The 21,589-nt window shown below is 36.4% G+C and overlaps 1 protein-coding gene across 6 annotated transcripts in view; it reads right to left on the reverse strand.

The window, feature by feature from the left end:
* The window catches only part of FOXP2 (forkhead box P2), a 634,677-nt gene that overhangs the window by 461,037 nt on the left and 152,051 nt on the right, over positions 1 to 21,589 (reverse strand). The gene's annotated exons all lie outside the window — the stretch shown is intronic.

The raw sequence follows: 21,589 nt of genomic DNA on the forward strand, positions 1-21,589 counted from the left end.
TTTTTAAGACAAAAAACTTCTTCACATTCAACCTGAGAGAAAGACAATGTCAAACTCAACTGAAAAGTCAAAAATATTGTCATAAGCACTGCCATAAGGTTTGCAATGTTTTAAATGTTATGGCAGCAAACTGAATTGTTATGACAAGTAAAACTACAGACAGTTTCTTATTTTAATTTCAGAATGTGCACATTGATACTGTCTGTATCGCTATCTTTGACACTGTCTATACTGCTATCTTGAGATCTTTTCTTTCATTGTCTCATACAGTTCTGGTATACCTGGGCCATTCTATAACTTGAATACCAGCCTCTGCAACTGCTGTTTCTCTATGCTCACTCTCAAAGAAATGGTTCTATAATATTGTATTTCTTTGTCAATAGATGACTGGCTTAATTGTCAACACCTAGTCTTCTGTTCCTGCTTTGTATAAGGACATTAATCGATCCTAAAACATCCACAAAATACATTATAATAAAATTACTAAAACACATAAGAGTGCAGCAAATTCTATTGTTTCTAACGCGAATATTCAAGCTCTTAAATTGCCATCCACCATAACCTCAACATCTATCCTCTAGGTTCAAGCCACCATTATCTCTAATCTGGATTACTGTATTTACTTCCCAATAGTCTTTTTTCCCGCATCTTGCCCCTATTGGCTAGCCTCAACACAGCAGTTGATGTGACTGTGTTAATGCAAAGCTAGATCCTATTTCAAAACTCGTTTTCTCCAATTCCAACAATAGTTTTCACTTTGAGGGGTTAAAATTCTAAGTACTTGCAATAGTCTAGAAACTCTTAGGGTTTGGCTCCTTACCCTCTGCCTTCATTTCCTACCACCCATTTCTCTTACTCACTGAGCTCTAGCCATGCAGGACTCCTAGTTGTTCTTTAAGCATAAAAAGCATGCTCCTACCTAAGGAGGACAGTATGAAAAGACAAAAAGACATGACGCTAAAAGATGAACTACCCAGGTCGGTAGGTGGCCAATATGCTACTGGAGAAGAGTGGAGAAACAAATCCAGAAAGAATGAAGAGACACAGCCAAAGAGAAAACAATGCCCAGTTTTTGATGTGATTGGTGATGGAAGTAAAGTCCAATGCTTTGAAGAGCAATATTGCATAGTAACCTGGAATGTTAGCTTCATGAATCAAGGTAATTGCAAGTGGTTAAACAGGGGATGGCCGGAGAAGGCAGTGGCACCCCACTTCAGTACTCTTGTCTGGAAAATCCCGTGGATGGATGAGCCTGGTGGGCTGCAGTCCACGGGGTCGCTAAGAGTCGGACATGACTGAGTGACTTCACTTTTACTTTTCATTTTCACTCATTGGAGGAGGAAATGGCAACCCACTCCAGTGTTCTTGCCTGGAGAATCCCAGGGACGGGGGAGCCTGGTGGGCTGCTGTCTATGGGGTCGTACAGAGTCGGACACGACTGAAGCGACTTAGCAGTAGCAGCAAACAGAGGATGGCAAGAGTGAACATCGACATTTTAGGAATCAGTGAACTAAAATGGACTGAAATGGGTGAATTTAACTCAGAAGATCATTATATCTACTACTGTGGGCAGAAATCCCTTAGAAGAAATGGAGTAACCCTCGCAGTCAACAATAGAGTCTAAAATGCAGTATTTGGATGCAATCTCAAAAACGACAGAATGATATCTGTTCTTTTCAAAGCAAAGCCTTCAATATCACAGTAATCCAAGTCTATGCCCTGACCAGTAATGCTAAAGAAGCTGAAGTTGAACAGTTGTGTGAAGACCTAACAAGACCTGCTAGAACTAAGACCAAAAAAAAGATGTCTTCTTCATTACAGAGAACTGGAATGCAAAAGTAGAAAGCCAAGAGCTACCTGGAGTAACAGGAAAATTTGGCCTTGGAGTACAAAATGAAGCAGGGCAAAACCTAATAGAGTTTTGCCAAGAGAATGCACTGGTCATAGCAAACACCCTCTCCCAACAACACAAGAGAAGACTGTACACATGGACATCACCAGATGGTCAATCCTGAAATCAGACTGATGATATTCTTTGTAGCCAAAGATGAAAAAGCTCTATACAATCAGCAAAAACAAGACCAGGAGCTGACTGTGGCTCTGATCATGCACTCCTTATTGCCAAATTCAGATGTAAATTGAAGAAAGTAGGAAAAACCACTAGACTATTCAGGTATGACCTAAATCAAATCCCTTATGATTATACAGTGGAAGTCAGAAATAGATTCAAGGGATTAGATCTGATAGACACAGTGCATGAAGAATGATGAACAGAGGTTTATGACATTGTACAGGAGGCAGTAATCAAGACCGTCCCCAAGAAAAAGAAATGCAAACAGGCAAAATGGCTGTCTGAGGAGGCCTTACAAATAGCTGAAAAAAGAAGAGAAGCTAAAGGCAAAGGAGAAAAGGAAAGATATACTCATCTGAATGCAGAGTTCCAAAGAGTGGGAAGGAAACAAGAAAGCCTTCCTCAGTGATCAGTGCAAAGAAATAGAGGAAAATAATAGAATGGGAAAGACTAGAGATCTCTTCAAGAAAATTAGAGATAAAACAAGGGAACATTTCATGCAAAGACAGGCACAATAAAGGACAGAAATGGTAACAACCTAACAGAATTAGAAGATATTAAGAAGAGATGGCAAGAATACACAGAAGAACTATACAAAAAAAGATCTTCATGACCCAGATAATCATGATGGTGTGATCACCCACCTAGAACCAGACTACCTGGAATGCAAAGTCAAGTAGCCTTAGGAAGCAGAACTACAAACAAAGCTAGTGGAAGTGAAGGAATTCCAGTTGAGCTATTTCAAATCCTAAAAGATGATGCTGTGAAACTGCTGAACTCAATATGCCAGCAAATTTGGAAAACTCAGTCATGGCCACAGGACTGAAAAAGGTCACTTTTCAATCCAATCCCAAAGAAAGACAATACCAAAGAATGTTCAAACTACTGCACAATTGCACTTATCTCACATTCTAGCAAAGTAACGCTCAAAATTCTCCAAGCCAGGCTTCAACAGTACATGAACCATGAACTTCCAGATGTTCAAGCTGGATTTAGAAAAGGCAGAGGAACCAGAGGTGAAACTTCCAACATCTGTTGGATCATCGAAAAAGCAAGAGAGCGCCAGAAAAACATCTACTTCCGCTTTATTGATTATGCCAATGTCTTTGACTGTGTGGATCACTACAAACTGTGGTAAATTCTTCAAGGGATGGGAATACCAGACCACCTGACCTGCCTCCTGAGAAATTTGCATGCATTTCAAGAAGCAACAGTTAGAACTGGACATGGAACAACAGAATGGTTCCAAATTGGGAAAGAAGAACATCAAGGCTGTATATTGTCACCCTGTTTATTTAAATTATATGCTTAGTACATCATACAAAATGCCATACTGGATGAAGCACAAACTGGAATCAAGATTGCTGGGAAAAATATCAATAACCTCAGATATGCAGATGGCACCACTCTTGTGGCAGAAAGTGAAGAAGAACTAAACAGCCTCTTGATGAAAGTGAAAGAGGAGAGTGAAAATGTTGGTTTAAAACTCAACATTTAGAAAACTAAGATCATGGCATCCGGTCCCATCATTTCATGGCAAACAGATGAAGAAACACAATGGACACAGGGAGAGACTTTATATTTTTGTACTCCAAAATCACTGCAGATGGTGACTGCAGCCATGAAATTAATAGATGTTTACTCCTTGGAAGAAAAGTTATGACCAACCTAGACGGCATAGACATTACTTTGCCAACAAAGGTCAGTCAGGTCAAAGCTATGGTTTTTCTAGTAGACATGTATGGATGTGAGAGTTGGACTATAAAGAAAGATGAGCACTGAAGAATTGATGCTTTTGACTGTGTTTTTGGAGAAGACTCTTGAGAGGCCCTTGGACAGCAAGGAGATCCAACCAGTCCATCCTAAAGGGAAGCAGTCCTGAATATTCATTGGAAGGACTGATGCTAAAGCTGTAATTCCAATACTTTGGCCACTTGATGTGAAGAAGTGACTCATTGGAAAAGACCCTGATGCTGGGAAAATTTGAAGGCAGAAGGAGAAGGGGAAAACAGAGGATTAGATGGTTGGATGGCATCATCAACACAATGGACATGAGTTTAAGCAAGCTCTGCGAGTTGGTGATGGACAGGGAAGCCTGGCATGCTGTAGTCCATGGGGTCGCAAGATTCAGACATGACTGAGAGAGTGAACTGAACTGAACCTAAGCAAATCTGTTTGTGCTGCTTAACCTTCCTGTAGTATTTTTCCCCAAGGCATCTTGTATCTGAATGGCTCATTTCCTTCATGACTCTGCTCAAATGTGACTCTATTGAAAGATGTACTGTGGTTACTCTACATATAATTGTAAACATCACTCTTTCCCAACCCAAGCACTCCTTTCCCCTCAACTCCATATTACTATCTGACATCCTATAAATACACACAAGTCACATATTTAGCAGGGACTTTGTTTTGTTCACTGCTGTATCCCGAGTGACAAGAAGAGTGCTTGGAACACTAAATATTTTTGAATGATAAACTGGATAAAGTTTAAATCCATTCTGTTTCAGTTGTTTGACTTGAGAAAAAACTTTTAGCCCCTCTGTGGCTCAGTTTACTTACTGTAAATTGGAACTGTTAATAAATAATAATAATGTCAGCCTCATTTAGCTGCTGTGAGGATAAAAACAGGTAGTACACATAGCATGCTTAGAACACTGCCTGCCACAAAGTAAGTGTAACATTGCAACGTTGTTTTTCACTTGCTCAGCTGTGTCCGATTCTGCAACCTCATGGACTGCAGCACTTCAGGTTTCCCTGTTCTTCACTATCTCCCAGTTTGCTCAAACTCATATCCATTGAGTCAGTGATGCCATCCAACTACCTCATCATTTGCCGCCCCCTTTTCCTCAGGCCCTCAATCATCCCCAGCATCAGGTTCCTTTCCAATTATTCAGCTCTTCGTATTGGAAAAACCAAAGCTTTGATTATATGGACCTTAGTTGACAAAGTGAGGTCTCTGCTTTTTAACACATTGTCCAGGTTTGTCATAGCTTTTCTTCCAAGGAGCAAGCATGGTTTAAATTCATGGCTGCACTGCAGTGATTCTGGAGCCCAAGAAAATAAAGTCTGTCACTCTTTCCATTTTTCCCCATCTATTTTCCATGAAGTGATGGGACCGGAGGACAGTTTTTGAATGTTAAATTTTAAGCCAGCTTTTTCACTCTCCTTTATTCACCTTTATCAAGAGGCTCTTTAGTTCCTCTTTGCTTTCAGCACAAAGTAAGCATTAATCCTGTGTGTGTGCGTACTAAGTCGCTTCATTCGTGTACGGCTCTTTGCGACCCTGTGGACTTTATAAAGCCCACGAGGCTCTCTGTCCATGGGACTCTCAAGGCAAGAATACGGGAGTGGGTTGCTATGCCCTCCTTCAGGGATCTTCCTGACCCCGGGATCGAACCCACGTCTCTTATTTCTCCTTCATTGGCAGGCGGGTTCTTTACCATTAGCACCACTTGGGAAGAGTGTTACATTAAATTTTAGCTATTGTTAATTTTCATAAGCCTATAAAGTCAAATTCACATAGCCATAGTCTTTACTAGGGACAAGGACAGGTTTGAACATAAGCTGATTCAATATTTTCCTTGCCCTTCTTTCAGCCTTATATTTTTGTTGATATTTATTTTTAAAATTCAGTTGTAACTAATAATAAGAAAAACAAGTTCTGAATTAATTGGCAATACAAAATTTTCCAGGCACAAAAAAAAAAAAAACTATAATCTGAATGACCACACATTGATTTTTTTGTTTTAATTTATTTTTATCCCATGTACTTACAAAAGTTTTAAGTTAGACTCTTCATTCTTTCACTCCTTCCAACTATTACTGTATCTTCTACATGCCCGGCACTATACAATTGAAAAGCCAAGATACCCTTCTATTCTCAAAGAGCTTCAAGCCTAGGAGTGAACTGAAAACAAGTAATATATCAATTGTAATTGGTATCATCTTAGAATCATGTTCAGTGGACATAAGACCACCAGTCATTCTGGGACTCAGGAAAAGTTAATCAAGAAGGAGGGAGAGTGTCAGTAAGAAAATAACTGTTAAATAGAAGTGTGATTCATTAAGGCAGTAATAAAAAGAATGGAGTGACTTTGTCACTAACTGTGTGTGTGGAAAGAAAAAAAAAAAGAAAGACAGCTTAGCATCCATATGTCTGACTTGGGCAGATGACACTGCCTGAGCCAGGCCAGGTATCAGAAGGGAAGAAGATCTGGGGTAAAAGATAATGGATTATCACTTTTGCCAGGTAGAATTTCACATATCAGTGAGATATTAATGTGTGAAACATATGTAGGTAAATAATGACATACTCTACTGGAGAGCTTTTTAAAATGTTCTGGATTATAAATACAGATTTGCAAATCTCTGGAATATTATCAGAGATAAAATAAGTATACTAAGAACAAAACCATATTACATTAAAATATATGGAAGAAATGGAAGAAACTAATATCTCAAATTCTGTTTGAGCAAAGCTGTGCTTTTAGAATTCTGAAAGCATTTCATTTATCATGAGATTATTATATAAAACACAGTGATCAAGAATAAAGAATAATATCTAGAAGACAACTTCACAGAAAAATTACACAAAATTCCCAACATGTCTTCAACAACACAAGGAAAAAGTCATGTATGAAATACTACAGTTCTAAAAAGACAATTCCACATGTTATAATATGGCACAACATAACTTAAAAAATTATGTGTGGATAATTTACTGAAAGTGTAGTAAACATATCCCCTGCATTTTATCTCTCAAGTATATGGTACCTCTGACAGACTTTTCAAAGTTAGCTAACAATGAAGACGATTCATTAATCAACAAGGGTTCTAAAAGGATTCTTGCAAAAGCAGAAGCTTTAGGAATAAAATAAGAATCTGATTCCCGACGTTGAATCTTATTAGCTGTGTTATCTGAATCTATTGTACTTACAATTATGTCTAGTTATAAGAGTTCAATAAATACTTCTTTACTAAATTAAATGAATGAGTTCAGGATTTCTTTAAACATAAAACAGACCCACTAGCTAATAAGCCCCCAAATTCCTTAAGTTTGTAGTAAGGTATAAACGCATATATAAAGTCCTGTAAAGTATCTGGCCAATAAATTAATAAGCTGCACTTCTCTTACTTTATGTTTCCTTGATTTTTCTTAATGGTTTAAAGAATACACCTTAAGAAGAATCTAGGTTTGCTTTTAAAAATGGAGAAGTACATTACTAAATGGAATAAGCCCACAATTTTAAGGTTGCTAAGGATATAGTCTTTTTTTGTTCACTACTTTTATCTGTAGTAGAAAGAGTCAATAAATATTTGCTAAATAAGTTGATTAAAGATGCTCTGAATACAACTCTCATTTAAAGTGGTAATTTAGCTTGATTGGGAAAAAAAAAAAAGAAAAACTTGTTTAAGGATATACTTAAACAAAGTGGATGCAACTTTGTCTTCCACTATCTACTATTTCAAATCCATCATGTCACTGTACCTCTGTAGATATGTTCAACGAATTTTCAAACCATCTTTATACCTTTTTTTAATGCTAGAGGGCAATCACTTTTATATTCTGTCTGTGAATAGTTCATATTTGTGTTCTTGAGTCATTCTTACAGTTTCTCCTACAATACCCCTTAGCACAGTTTTGTCCCAACGTATTTCTGAAAATGAAAATGAGATAATTCTAAGTGAGAAAAAAAAAATGTTTAGAATGCCAAACCCCTTTTTCCTCTATCCTTTTTACAGAATAAATTTTATACACTAACAAAACTTGTATAAATACTATGCACCTATGTATGTGTAGGTCTTTTTATAAACATGAAAACAGGAAAATCTTCCAGTTACAAAATGGCTTCCCTGGTAGCTCAGATGGTAAAGAACCCACCTGCAATGCAGGAGACCCCAGTTCAATTCCTGGGTCAGGAAGATATGTTGGAGAAGGGGACAGCTACCCACTCCAGAATTCTGGCCTGGAGAATTACATGAACTATATAGTCCATGGGGTCACAAAGAGTCAGACATGACTGAGTGAGCTTCACGTTCATATATATATATATACATATATACACACACACACACATGTGCATTTATTAGGAAGTTGAATTATTTTAAAAAAGCAGTGAGGAAACTAAAATGCCAAGTAAATGAATCACCAGGAGACAACAATCATATTTTAAGTCTCAAAAAAAGATCTATGATTAAACATTATTGTTCCTCTTTTTATTTTACATACGTTGGCTATTGGATATGTTTGGCTGGATGTACAGATACTCACAAATTCTTCAACTCTAAAAGTTTTAGAGGATAGGAAGAAAACAACAAAGTTCATATAAGCTGAAATAGCTGGCTCTTCGATGGAAAATTGCCTATGTACTTTCTGCATTCACCTTCTGTTTTCCTCATTCTTTTTATAAATAGGTATGAATACAGTATGCACATATTCATTCATCACTCTCCAAATATTTGAGCATAAATTATGTTCAAGGCACTGTGGAATTCACTTTGCAGAGAAAAAGAAAACAGGATGGCATGTTAATGTCAGAGAAGAAATAAAGGCAAGGGAAAAAATGGGACCAAGAGGGTAAATAAAAGGTGCACTCCATAATGAAAAAATAATGATCATGTACCTTTATAAAAGGAATAAAATAGAATGTATGTATAAGGAAAACACTGTCAGAGATGCAAAGAAAAATGGACAGAAACACAAAATTTAGGAAGATTTTAGCATGCCTGTTTATCATCTATATCAGCATGAATAAAATCAACTGTATTAGCATGAATAAAAATATTTAGTAGATAAAAATAAGATAAAAAGGTATAGCAAAGTTGACTTTTTGTATGTATATGTACGTGTGTGTATGTATGTGTATATATATATATATATATATATTTATGCATATGCATGCATGCATGATAACTCACTTCAGTCGCATCTGACACTGCGACCCTATGGACTGTAGCCTGTCAAGCTCCTCTGTCCATGGCATTCTCTAGGCAAGAATACTGGAGTGGGTTGCCATGCCCTCCTCCAGAGGATCTTCCCAACACAGGGATCAAACCCACATCTCTTATGTCTCCTGCATTGCCAGGCAGGTTCTTTACCACTAGTACCACCTGGGAAGCTTCTCTCTCACTCTCTCTCTCTATATAGACACGTATATATATGTGTGTGTGTGTATATAATCTGTATCTATTTGTTATACATATATTTAAAATCTGTATCAAAAGTTTTGTCCTTTATACAATAAACTATACTGACTAGCATTCATACTTTTACAATATTGGCCATAAGACAGGGCACTAAGAAATTTTCACTGAATTTCAAAAACTAGATTTTGTGCGCCAAATATATAACTATACCATGGCGGGGGAGCGGGGGGAAGAACAATGCTCCACCAGTTGAAATTACATTTTTCCTAAATAACTTTGGAAGTAAAAAGAAATCAGAACTATCCAGCCATGATGTTCCTAAGGAGAAATAATTACTTATGTCTTAATAATGTAATGTTACTCTACATGTGGTATCCAGAAAAAATGACATAAGGCAAAAACTAAGGAGATATGCATATAACATAGACTTTGGCTAATAATTACATATCAATATTAGTTCATTAATTATGAGAAATATACCTACTAGTGTTATACAATAATAATAGGAGAAATTGAGTGTATTGGGGATTGAGAGATATATAGAAACTATCTATACAATGTCCCTATTTTTCTTTCAACTGAAAATGCTTATTTCAAAAAAGAAATCAAGTCAGTTAGAACATAATGTAAAAAAAATAATAATATCATGCATGAAACTTCCTAGAAATACTTCCTAGGTATTTCCCAGAAAATACCATTGCTATATTGAAAATATTCTAGAGACTAAGAAAGGATGGCATATGTCCTAATCTATTACATGAAAAACTGAGTAGGCAATGACAACCCACTCCAGTACTCTTGCCTGGAAAATCCCCTGGACAGAGGAGCCTGGTAGGCTGCAGTCCATGGGGTCGCGAAGAGTCAGACACGACTGAGCGACTTCACTTTCCCTTTTCACTTTCATGCATTGGAGAAGGAAATGGCAACCCACTCCAGTGTTCTTGCCTGGAGAATCCCAGGGACGGGGGAGCCTGGTGGGCTGCCGTCTCTGGGGTCGCACAGAGTTGGACACGACTGACGCGACTTAGAGCAGCAACATTACATGAAAAAGACCCTAAATACTGAAATTTGTTAATTACTCTTCTCACCTCCTGCAAAACAAACACTAAAGGCTTTTCGTTCTGGTTCAAATGACCATATTTCATCTGGTCCATAGTCTTCTCCTGGTTCACTAAACAGTTACCTTTTCCTTCTTATGGTTGTCCAAAGATATCTAAAAAGCCTAATCTCTCCTCAGAATTTCTCTATCACACACACAAATAAATTTCTAAGAAAAAAAGGAATAAATAATGAAACAGAACATTATTTTTTGTATGTCCTTAGCAATACAACCTGAAAGGGGACAGGAATACTATTACTTTCATACAGTATAATTTTTACTTATAAATCTGAAGAGAATACACTGACAAAAACTTAGAACAAATGAAAGATCAGTAAGTAATGAGATAAACATACAAAGTCCTATAGCTTTTCTGAAAGACAACAACTGGTTCAAAAACATAATTCAAAAAGACGTCCCATTCTCAGTAACAACCTCTTTCTTACATTAAAAAAGAAAAAAAAAAAATTACTCCCACTGCAGGAACTAGCCTGAGCATGAAGTGAACTCCTGGACACACAAAGATATTTAGGGTAATCATCCCAGTCTTTCATTTCAAACCTACACTGTCTTTGATCTGGTTTCTGACCTCTCCGTGATTTAAAGCTCTGTCCCACTTTATCACCCCTTCTCCTTTCCCTTAAATCTCACCTTTGTTTTTGTCTTCTCAGGCTCGTAGATCAATGCATTTTATCATCAGTGTGTTGGGCTGTTTCTAGTTTTGAATGTTTCAATTGGTCATGATGAACACCTTGAGACCAGACCCCTAGTTCTAGCCCCAGCCAGTACATACCTGGCCCACCTTATTTCCCTAAGGGAACCTGAGAGTCATTATAGTGTGTTATGAATAAATATAAAAAGGACTGGCACCATGTCCAGCCAATAATAGAAAGTGCCTGACAAAAGTTAATGGCATCTGAATCTGAATGATTTTCAAATTTCTATACCCAGAACAGGATTCTCTTCTGAGTTTTAGGCCTGCAATTTTCTGTTGGTGCTGGAGATTCCCATCTAGGAGTCTTACCAGAACTGCAAAATTAACTCCAAGGTCAACTGTGTGAGGCAGTACATTCCTACTTAAAAGCAGAAGAAACCAGCTTGAGCTAGTTGAAGGAAAAAAGAGGACTTAATAATTACAGGAATTCGAGATAGGAATGTAGACACCACACAAATATGAGAGCAAACAGTATGTTCCCTCTCTTTTCCTATTTGTTTCTCTCTGCATATCTGCTTCGATCTTCTTTCTAACAAATAACTTTCTAGCAAGGCTGTAAGTCCCCTAAAGTAAGTGGATTAAAGGAGACTGTCAGCTCTCAAATTCGTATTACAAAGGCCCCAGCTACAAATATATTGAGCCTGGTTGTCTCAATCTTAAATTCTGGAAGAAAACCTCTAGTCAAATAAAAAATGGCAATGGGTATAGGGTCAAATTTTAAATTTGACTTAGGATTCCACCTCTGTAGAAGTGAGGGTATGGGGGTGGCAGGGACTAATTATAGAAGGGATTGTGACCTGAGCAGACATCCTAATTGGTATATTGTATATAATCCCAAACTAAATCCCCAACTAGAGTGGTGTATCCTAAACTACCCATCCCATATTATTTCCCCAATTTTATTAGTAAAACGTTCATTTTCTTCTTATAACAGGTTTAAATATTTTCCTGTCATGGAAGTCATTTTCATATCTTTCATTGTTTCTCCCAACCAATGACTGTAGAGGCTATATTTTCAAATTATCTCCTTTTACCCCCATGCCCACTACCTTGATTCCAGTAAAGCCCCACTGTTCATTCATCTACATTTCTCCAATAGTCTTACAACAGGTTTTTCTGCCTCCAGACTTTTTCTGCTCTGAGACTAAAGCTTTGTGGTTTAAGAAGAAGCTAAAAGATAATACTGGAGAGGCAGATGGGAGCCAAATCATCTATGAAGCTGGGTAAATTGGAATAAAGACACTGTGTGTTGTATTAAACACACTGGGAGGCCAGTGGAAAAATTCAGGCATGGAAGTGATTTTAGTTGTGGGGAAAAATGGAAGCAGGGAGAGCAGTACTGAGAAAAACATCGGTAGTTTGAATTGGGCAGATAGTCATCTATCTGTCTAATGAAGTGAAATGAAATGAAGTCGCTCAGTCATGTCTGACTCTTTGCAACCCCATGGACTGTAGCCTATCAGGGTTCTCCATTCATGGGATTTTCCAGGCAAGAATACTGGAGTGGGTTGCCATTTCCTTCAGGAGATCTTCCAGACCCAGGGATTGAACCTGGGTCTCTGGCATTGTAGGCAGACGCTTTACCGTCTGAGTCACCTTTATCTGCCTAATGGAGGGCATCTAATTATGCCATTCCCTACTTGAAGTCCTGCAATGGGTTCCCATTACCTATGTGTTTCTGTTAGTTGCTCAGTCTTGCCTGATCTTAGCAACCCCATGGATGACAGCCTGCCAGGCTCCTCTGTCCATGGAATTCTCCAGGTGAGAAATCTGGAGTGGGTTGCCATTCCCTTCTCTAAGGGATCTTTCCAACCCAGGGACAGAACCTGGGTCTCCTGTATTGCAGGCAGATTCTTTATCATCTGAGCCACCAGGGAAACCCCCATTACCTATAGAATAAAATTAAAATTTTAACAAGTCTCCAAATCTCCTTTTTCAATTCTATTTCCTATCATACCACTCTGTATCATGCCCAACATTATAACTACACCAGATTTCTCATAATCCTTGAGCGCACCATGTATTCTAACACATTTTTTTGATGTGTGTTCACAACGTCAACATAGCCTACAATGCCTTTCTCACCATTCTATGGTATTAAAAATCCCACTCATATCAAGGCCAATACCTCTGTCACACCATCTGTGGAGCTTTCCACTACTCTGCCCAATAGAATTAATTCTTTAACCTTCTGCAATCCCATAGGTTTTGTACATCCTAAGTTCAGTATTTTAACACAGTAATGATTTGCATAGATAATCCTTTACCTTATTTGATTTTGGCTCCTTGAGGGGGGAAATTAAGTATTATTTATCATTTGTACCTCAGCTCTGTCTGGCATAATTACAGTAGATATCAAAAAAAAAAAAAAAAAGAAGAAGAAGAAAAAAAAAACCTCTTATTCTATGAACACATGGAACAAAACTATGGGAATATAAAACTCTCATTCTACCTAAACTAGAATGTAAACTCTTAGAAGGTAGACAATATCTTATATGTATATTAATTTTGCACTTAAGTTAGTAAAACTGGACTTAAGAAATACTTGGCTGTGGTGTGGGTGTGTGCTAAGTCGCTTCAGTCTTATCTGACTCTTTGCTACCCTATGGACTGTAGCCCTTCAGTCCATGGGATTCTCCAGGCAACAATAAAGGAATAGGTTGCCAAGCCCTCCTTCAGGGGATCTTCCTACCCCAGGGATTGAACCCACATCTCTTATGGTTCCTGTGTTAGCAGGCAGTTTCTTTACCCCTGAGCCACCTGAGAAGTCCACTTGGCTGTGGTAATACAACCTAAAATTTGAATTTGTTATCAACTCTATTCTATAATAAAAAAGACAAAAGTGTGTCATTTAAACATCATAAAAGCATTATCAATTCAAGGAGAATTAATCTTATATTCACGGATCACATCTTACCTAATTTCTATTACTCATTAACAAAATCATAGAATCATGTGGAAGGAGTTATAAAGGTACAACCTAGAAATATCTGAAATCTTTGGATGATTAATAAAAAGAACTTGAGAACTGCCAATAACTTGCAGAAGAAAAATCAATAAGCATCCTAAATATTAAACATAAAAATAAGACAAATATTGAAGTGGCACTAACAGTGATATAAATATCTGTGCAACATATCTAGCTAAAAAGTTCTGAATCATTAGTTACACAAAATTTAAAAAGAATCAACTTTAAAGAAAGTAGAAATGAATATCAGTCTAAAAGTCACTACTGCCTGGGAAGAAACGGTTAAACTTTGAAAGAAGGTTGTTTTAAAAAAGTATTTTTAGTAATATTTATAGCAAAATTATATATAGTTCATAGAGCTATGTAGCATGTAAACAATTTTCTTCTCTAACTAGAATAATAAATGATTAAATTTATTTTCATTTATTCATGAAATGAATCTCATAGTGTATACAATGTATATGAAATAAAGAATATATTTTGAAAGAAACAAACAAAATATAATGAAACAATGCATGATTTTTATATTTTGAAGAAAATTCTCAAAGAAAAGATATTTCAGTGTGTATATCCACATTTTGTGAATTTATTATTCTATTGATCAAAAGTCTGTACCAACAAACTACAAATATTTCAGAGTATGATATGAAGCAAATATAGCAAAATATGAATAATATAAAGAAATGTATGCACTTTAGAAGTTGAAGCTATTTCTAATCACAGGTTATAAAGAAATGAAGTAGAGGTTTCTTACCAAAAAAAAAAAGTGAAACATAATTCTTCACAGTGCTATTGCTTCCTTTTCTTTGCTTCTCTGTAGAAGCAAGGAAGACAATACTTCTTTTAGCATTTATTAAGGTAATGAATAGCACAATTCCAACCCTGATCATGTGAATATTTCATGAAGGAGACTTGAGTATGGAGAAAGATAAATGCTGCATCTGTCCTCATACTAGATATTTTTTTGAAGGTGAACAGTTGCTCTAAACTGCTGCCTATATTTGGCAAAACACACTTCAAGTCTATGCTGTTTTTCAAATCAATCATGCCATAAAAAAGTTCCACATGAATGTCACAGAATATAGAATATGTTTTAAATAAAACTTTAACTTAGTCCAGACCTTAGAAACCCATGCAGAAGAGTGGTTCTTAGTAGAAGCCTCTTATAGAGATCTTTTCCTTTTTTCTTCTGAAACCAAAATGCTCATTAACTATGGTAATTAATTATTTTATTTTATTTAAGCTTTTCTTTTTTTTTTTTTTTTTTAGCTGCGTAGGCAATCCCAGTTCCTGAAATTGTTGCTAGCATTTTATATTCACTGGTGTGACACTGGTTGATGGGTTGATGAAGACAGGGTCTAAAAGTAGCTGTCTTCCACCCACATTTCAACCAAATCAAATATTCAATTTACTCTCCAGATGCTTTCTCCTAAACAAGTATATATAAAAGCCAATTGCCACTAAATTTAATACATGAACATTTCCTACCAAAACAAATAAAAATAACTATATGTGCATAAGGGGCTTCCCAGGTGGCACAAGTGGTAAAGAACCCGCCTGCCAATGCAGAAGTAAGAGACGTGGGTTTGATCCTGGGTGGGGATGATCCCCTGGAGGAGCAAATGGCAACCCACTCCAGTATTCCTGCCTAGGAAAGCCCATGGATAGAGGAGCTCAGAGGGCTCCAGTCCATGGGGTTGCAAAAGAGTCAGACACGACTTAGTGACTGAGTAACAATAACACTGAAATAGTGCTCATGTCATAAATCAGCAAAAAAAGCCTCTGTGCTCTGCCTATTCATCCTTCTCCCCACCAACCCCTGTTAATCACTGATCATTTTTATCATCTTCATAGTTATAGTTTTCCAAATTGTCATATCATTGGAATCATACAGTTTACAGCCTTTTCAGATTGATTTCTTTTACTTAGTATTACGTATTTTAGTTTCTTCCATGTCTTCTCCTGGCTTGAGAGCTCATTTATTTTTACCATTAATATTCCATTGATTGAATATACCATGGTTTATCCACTCATCTAATAAAAGACATCTGGATTGCTTCCAAGTTTTCGTAATTATGAATGACACTTTCAAAAATATTTGTGTGCAAGGTTTTATGTGCACATGTCTTCAACTTCTTTGGGTAAATACCAAGGAGAGAAATTTTTGGATCAAATGGTAAGTGTTATGTTTAGTATTATGAGAAACTGCCAAACTCTTCCAAAGTGGCTATACTGTTTTTCATTCCCAATAGCAATGAATCAGAGTTCAGCTTCTTCATATCCTCATCTGCGGTAGGTATGACCAATGTTCTGAATCCTGGCTATTCTAATAAGTTTGTAATAAGTATCTCTTTGTTTTAATTTGCATTTCCCTGATGACACTGGTATGGAGTATTTTTTTCATGTTCCTATTTGCCATCTGAATATCTTCGTTAGTGAGGTATTTATTAAGGTCTTTGACCCATTTTTTAATTAGGCTCTTTCTTTTCATATTGTTGAATTTTAAGGGTTCTTTATATATTTTGGACAATAGTCCTTTCATCCAGATTTGTATTTTGCAAGTCTGTGGCTTCTCTTTACATTCCCTTGACAGTGTATTCTATACAGGAGAAATTTTTAATTTAAATCAATTCCAACTTATCATTTCCTTCACAAATCATGCCTCCATTTTTACATCTAAGATGCTGTCAAACACATGGTCATTTAGATTTTCTCTGATGTTATTTTCTACTTTTAAAGTGTTGCCTTTTAAATTTAGGCCTGTTATCCATTTTGAGTTAACTCTCGTGACGGATATAAGAACAGAGTCTAGATTCACTTTTTCTGACTGTGGGTGTCCAGTTATTTCAACACCATTTTTTAAAAGGACTTTTTTTCCCCACTCAATTGCCTTTGCTCCTTTGTCAAATATCAGTTGACTATATTTATATGGGACAATCTCTGGGCTGTCTTTTCTGTTACATTAATCTACTTCCCTAATACCAAGTTGTCTTCATTACCGCAGTTTTATTGTTGTAAGGCTTCTAGTCAGGTAGTGTCAGCTCTCCAACTTTGTTTCCTTTAATCCTGTGTTGACTATTCTGGATCTTTTGCCTCTCTACATATACTTTAGAATCAGTTTGTCAGTATCAATAAAGGACTTGCTTTGATTATACACTGAATCTATAGATACATTTGGGAAGAACTGATATCTGACAGTACTGAATCTTCTTATCCATGAACATGTGACATCTCTCCATTTATTTAGTTCTTTGATTAATTTCATCAAAATTTAGTAATTTCTTTATATACCTATTTTGTTAGAGCTATACCTAAGTATAAATCTATACCTATATCTATTTTGTTAGATTTATAAATATTTCATTTGGGGTTGCTGATACATATGGTATTGCATTTATAATTTCAAATTCTATGCATTCACTGCTTGTGTATAGGAATGCAATGAATATTTGTAGATTAACCATATATTTTGCAACCTTGCTATACCTGTTCATTAGTTCCACAGGTGTATGTGTGTGCATGTTTGTGTGAAATTTATTTAGATTTTCTACATAGATGATTATGTTACCTGCAAACAAAAAATAGTTTTATTTCCCCCTTCCCAGTCTACATATCTTTCACTTCCTCTTTCTGTTTTATCTCATGATCTAGGACGTCCAGCACAATGTTGAAAAAAAAAATGGTGCCAAGAAGTGACATCCTTGCTTTGTTTCTGATCTTAGTGGGAAAGTTTTTAGTTTCTCACCATTAAGTATAATGTTATCTCTACATTTTTTTTATAAATGTTCTTTAGCAAGATGAGGAAGTTCTCTTCTATTCCTAGTTTTTGAGAATTTTTATTATGAATTGATGTGAGATTTTTCATGCTTTCTTTGCATCTATTGATATGATCATGTGATTTTTCTCCTTTACCCTGCTGATATGATGAATTACATGAAATGATTTTCAAATGGTGAAACAGCTTGGTATGACTGGGGTAAATCCCACTTTGACACAGTGACTATAGTTTTTTCATACATTGATGGATACAATTTGTTAATATTTTGTTGAGGATTTTTACATATATGTTCATGAGAAATATTTGTCTGTATTTTTTCTTTCCCTGCAATGTCTTTGTCTGGTTTTCGTATTAGGTAGTGGTGGCCTTTTGGGAAGTATTCCTTATGCTCCTATCTTGTGAATAAATTATACAGAATTGGTATAATTTCTTTCTTAAATTTCTGATGGAATTCACTAATAAATCCATCTAGGCCATGTTTTTTTTTTTAGGTTATGAATTATGGATAAAACTTCTTTACCAGATAAAGGCTTATTTAAAAACTCTCATTTTGTTCATGCATTGTTTTTCTGAGCTCATTGCGCATCTTTGTGAAGGGGATTATTTTGAATACTTTGCCAGATCATTCATATACCTCCATTTCTTTAGGTATATGATTTGATTTCTGGAGATTTCTGGAGATTTACTTTGTTCCTTTGATTGGGCCATTTCCCCCTGTTTCATCATGTTCCTTGTAACTTTGTATTGATATCTGTGCATTTGGGGAAATAAAAATCACACAAAAAAACTATATCTCCCAGTAATTAGTGACTGGTTTCATATAGGGAAATCACCCATCAGCCCAGCCCAGGATTCTGGGAAGCTTTCAAACCTTTTCTGTGGAAATACTTCTTTGGACTTGTGCCTAACATTCCCAGAAGGATTTTCGTTTCCCTTTTTTGACCAGCTTGTAATCTCTTGCTCCCTCTGGTGTCTACCTGTTATATTGCAGGTTCTCAAGCAGCAGCATGCTGCCCATCTTTTTCTCGGCAGCAGCCACAGGCTTCAAGAGTACAGCAGGTCCCATCAGGAACCTGAGTTGAGCTAGTCAGAAACTAGTTTCTTAGGCAGTCTGAAAAGTTAGAACATTAGGCATACGGTCCCCTCTTCTTTTTCTCTCCTAAAGGAGAGGCCACTGAGCTGTACGGGCTTCTGTCTGCTGCTCTCTGGAGCAGCAATATGGTGCCCAGTGCTTTTTTGTTCTCAGCTACGCTATGCCTCATCCCATCAGCCCTCTAATGCTCATGTGAGGCAGAAGCCAGTCCCTCAGGTAGTCAGTCCCTCCACACCTCTGAGAAATCAGAATGTTGTATGCATGGTCCAGTCTTTTATTTTCCTCTCCAGGGAAAACTTGAGAGCCGGGTGTTCCCTCCTGATCACTGGGTGCTGTGCCAAGGGCAGCAAATATGATGAGAGGTGCCACAAATGTCCTACCAGCTTCAGTGAAGCTGGTTTTGTTCTCATTTGGGATGCAGGAATCTTTCAAGTGCGTTTCTGGATTTCTCAAAAAGGGAGTTAACCCATATATTGTTGTTAAATCTGTGTTTCTGTACAAGGAAGAAGGGTCAGGGTTTTCCTATTCGGCTACCTTGCTAAGTTCATTCAAATCATACTTCTGAATATGTTCACATTAGCGACAAATAGAAGGTGTGGTTCTGTTTTTTTTTTAATTTCATTTTTAATTTCACAAGACAACAACTTTATACAGAAAACTCACATGGATCAAAATGGAAGTGTATTTTTTGTCTGTTTACTGTTTAAGTCATAGTACTATTTTTCAAACTCTTTCATCTACTATAAAAGAGGGAACAATAGATTACAAGCTGCTGAAAAAAAAGGAAAATGGCAAATCCCCCTAATTAGGAAACTTAGTAAGCTGGAAGAGATATACCCATGGAAAAGGTCTGAAAGGCTTCCAGAATCTTGGGCTGGGCTAAGGAGGTGATTTCCCTGTATGAAATCAATCAGTATATAAACATTTCATCTAGTGCATTTTCATATTCCATACAGTTAGTTGTTTTACAAATTAACTGGAACTTTTATATTTTTGACAAATGGCTTCAAATCTCATGAAAACATTTCATTTGTATGTTTTAAAAATAAATCAAAAAGCTATTTCCAAATGTTTTAAGTGTAAAAATGTGAGTGTTTTTAATAGGTGACACAATATTCTTTTCAGCAAAAAAAAGTATTATAAGTAATAATGAAAACATTTCCAAAATTCATTTTCAGAGTCTTCTTGCCATAAAATAAGTTTCTTTCAATAAGTTTTTTTCCCACTCACTAATTCACCCAAAATTTAGAAATAAAGTAAGTGGAGATAAATTAGAGGTATCTATAGTTTCCATCAATTATATGATAAACTTCTTATGACAAGGAGAACATGAAATTTTGCAGAGAATATGTTTTTGTCTTTCACTATTGAGAATCACGAAGGGGACTTTTGAATGCTTAACAAAGTGTTTAGTGAATTTTTTGTAAAATACTTGGTTGAATATCAATTGAATCTAAACTGATGAAGAAAATGGGATTTGTCTTCATGCTCTGGATATTATTAATAGTTAAAAGTATATTGCATACCTTATAATAGTTTCATAGTATCTACTATTTCAAGGCACAATAGATCCATATTTAATGATAGTGGAAGTAATTATTTATTTCAAATAGCCTTTCTGATAACCAAATATTTTTAGATGGCTTGGAACAATTTACATTGTTTTAAAATTAGTTTTGTTAAAGGCAAAGGGCTTAGTAGAGGTGGTAGCTCTGCTCTTCTCACTGTTTGCCTACGTTTGACTTATTACTATTATTTTCACACTACAAATTCTTTAAGTCACTTATTTTGGGAGGATTAGTTTAGGTAACACAAACAAAAGCACACATTCCAAAAAATCCACTTAACCAGATATTGTCTAAGTGTAACGAACTAAACAGTGAAGGCACCACAATTAAACTCTGTGCTTCATGGGATACCCTTCCTTCTCCCTTCTTTCAAGATAGCGCTTGAAACGAAAAAGACAAGTGAGAAATCTAACCAAGGCACCAACTGAGCACAACACTCTCAGTTTATAAAATAAGACTACTACTTTAACATTTTTCTTTCATTAAAGCCAAAACAAAATTAAGGGCTTCCAAGGTAGTGCAGTGTTAAAGTGGTGCCTGCCAATGCAGAAGCACGAGAGACATAGGTTCACCACCTGGGTGGGGAAGATCCCCTGGAGAAGGAAATGGCAAAACACTCCAGTATTCTTGCCTGGGAAATCCCATGGACATAGGAACCTGGTGGCTACAGTCCACAGGTTCACAAGAGCTGGACGTGACTAAGCAACTAAGCATCAACAACAACCAAACAAAATTAAAATGCAAAATGAGTCCTGCTATGTCATTCCAATAACACCCAAAAATACTTTTGCCCATAGCATTCTGGGGAGCACACAATGGCATAATCTGAAACTTACCTCTGATTTGGTCACATGATCAGATAGTACTACAGATGGTTCTGACTAAGGATGGTTTGCCTTACAATTTTTTGACTTTACAATGGTGTGAAAACAATGTGTATTCCATAGAAATTATACTTCAAATTTTGATCTTTTCCCAGGCTAGTGATATGTGAGGCAATACTCTCTCTTGTGATACTGGGCAGAAACAGCAAGTCATAGCTCCTAGTCAGCAATTTGCATCCATACAGCCATTCTGGTTTTCCCTTTCAGTACACTATTCAATAAAATACATGAGATATTCAAAAAGCTATTATAAAACAGGGTTTC

Source organism: Dama dama, chromosome 18 (genome assembly GCF_033118175.1).
Source record: "Dama dama isolate Ldn47 chromosome 18, ASM3311817v1, whole genome shotgun sequence".
In the NCBI taxonomy this organism is placed as follows: Eukaryota; Metazoa; Chordata; class Mammalia; order Artiodactyla; family Cervidae; genus Dama; species Dama dama.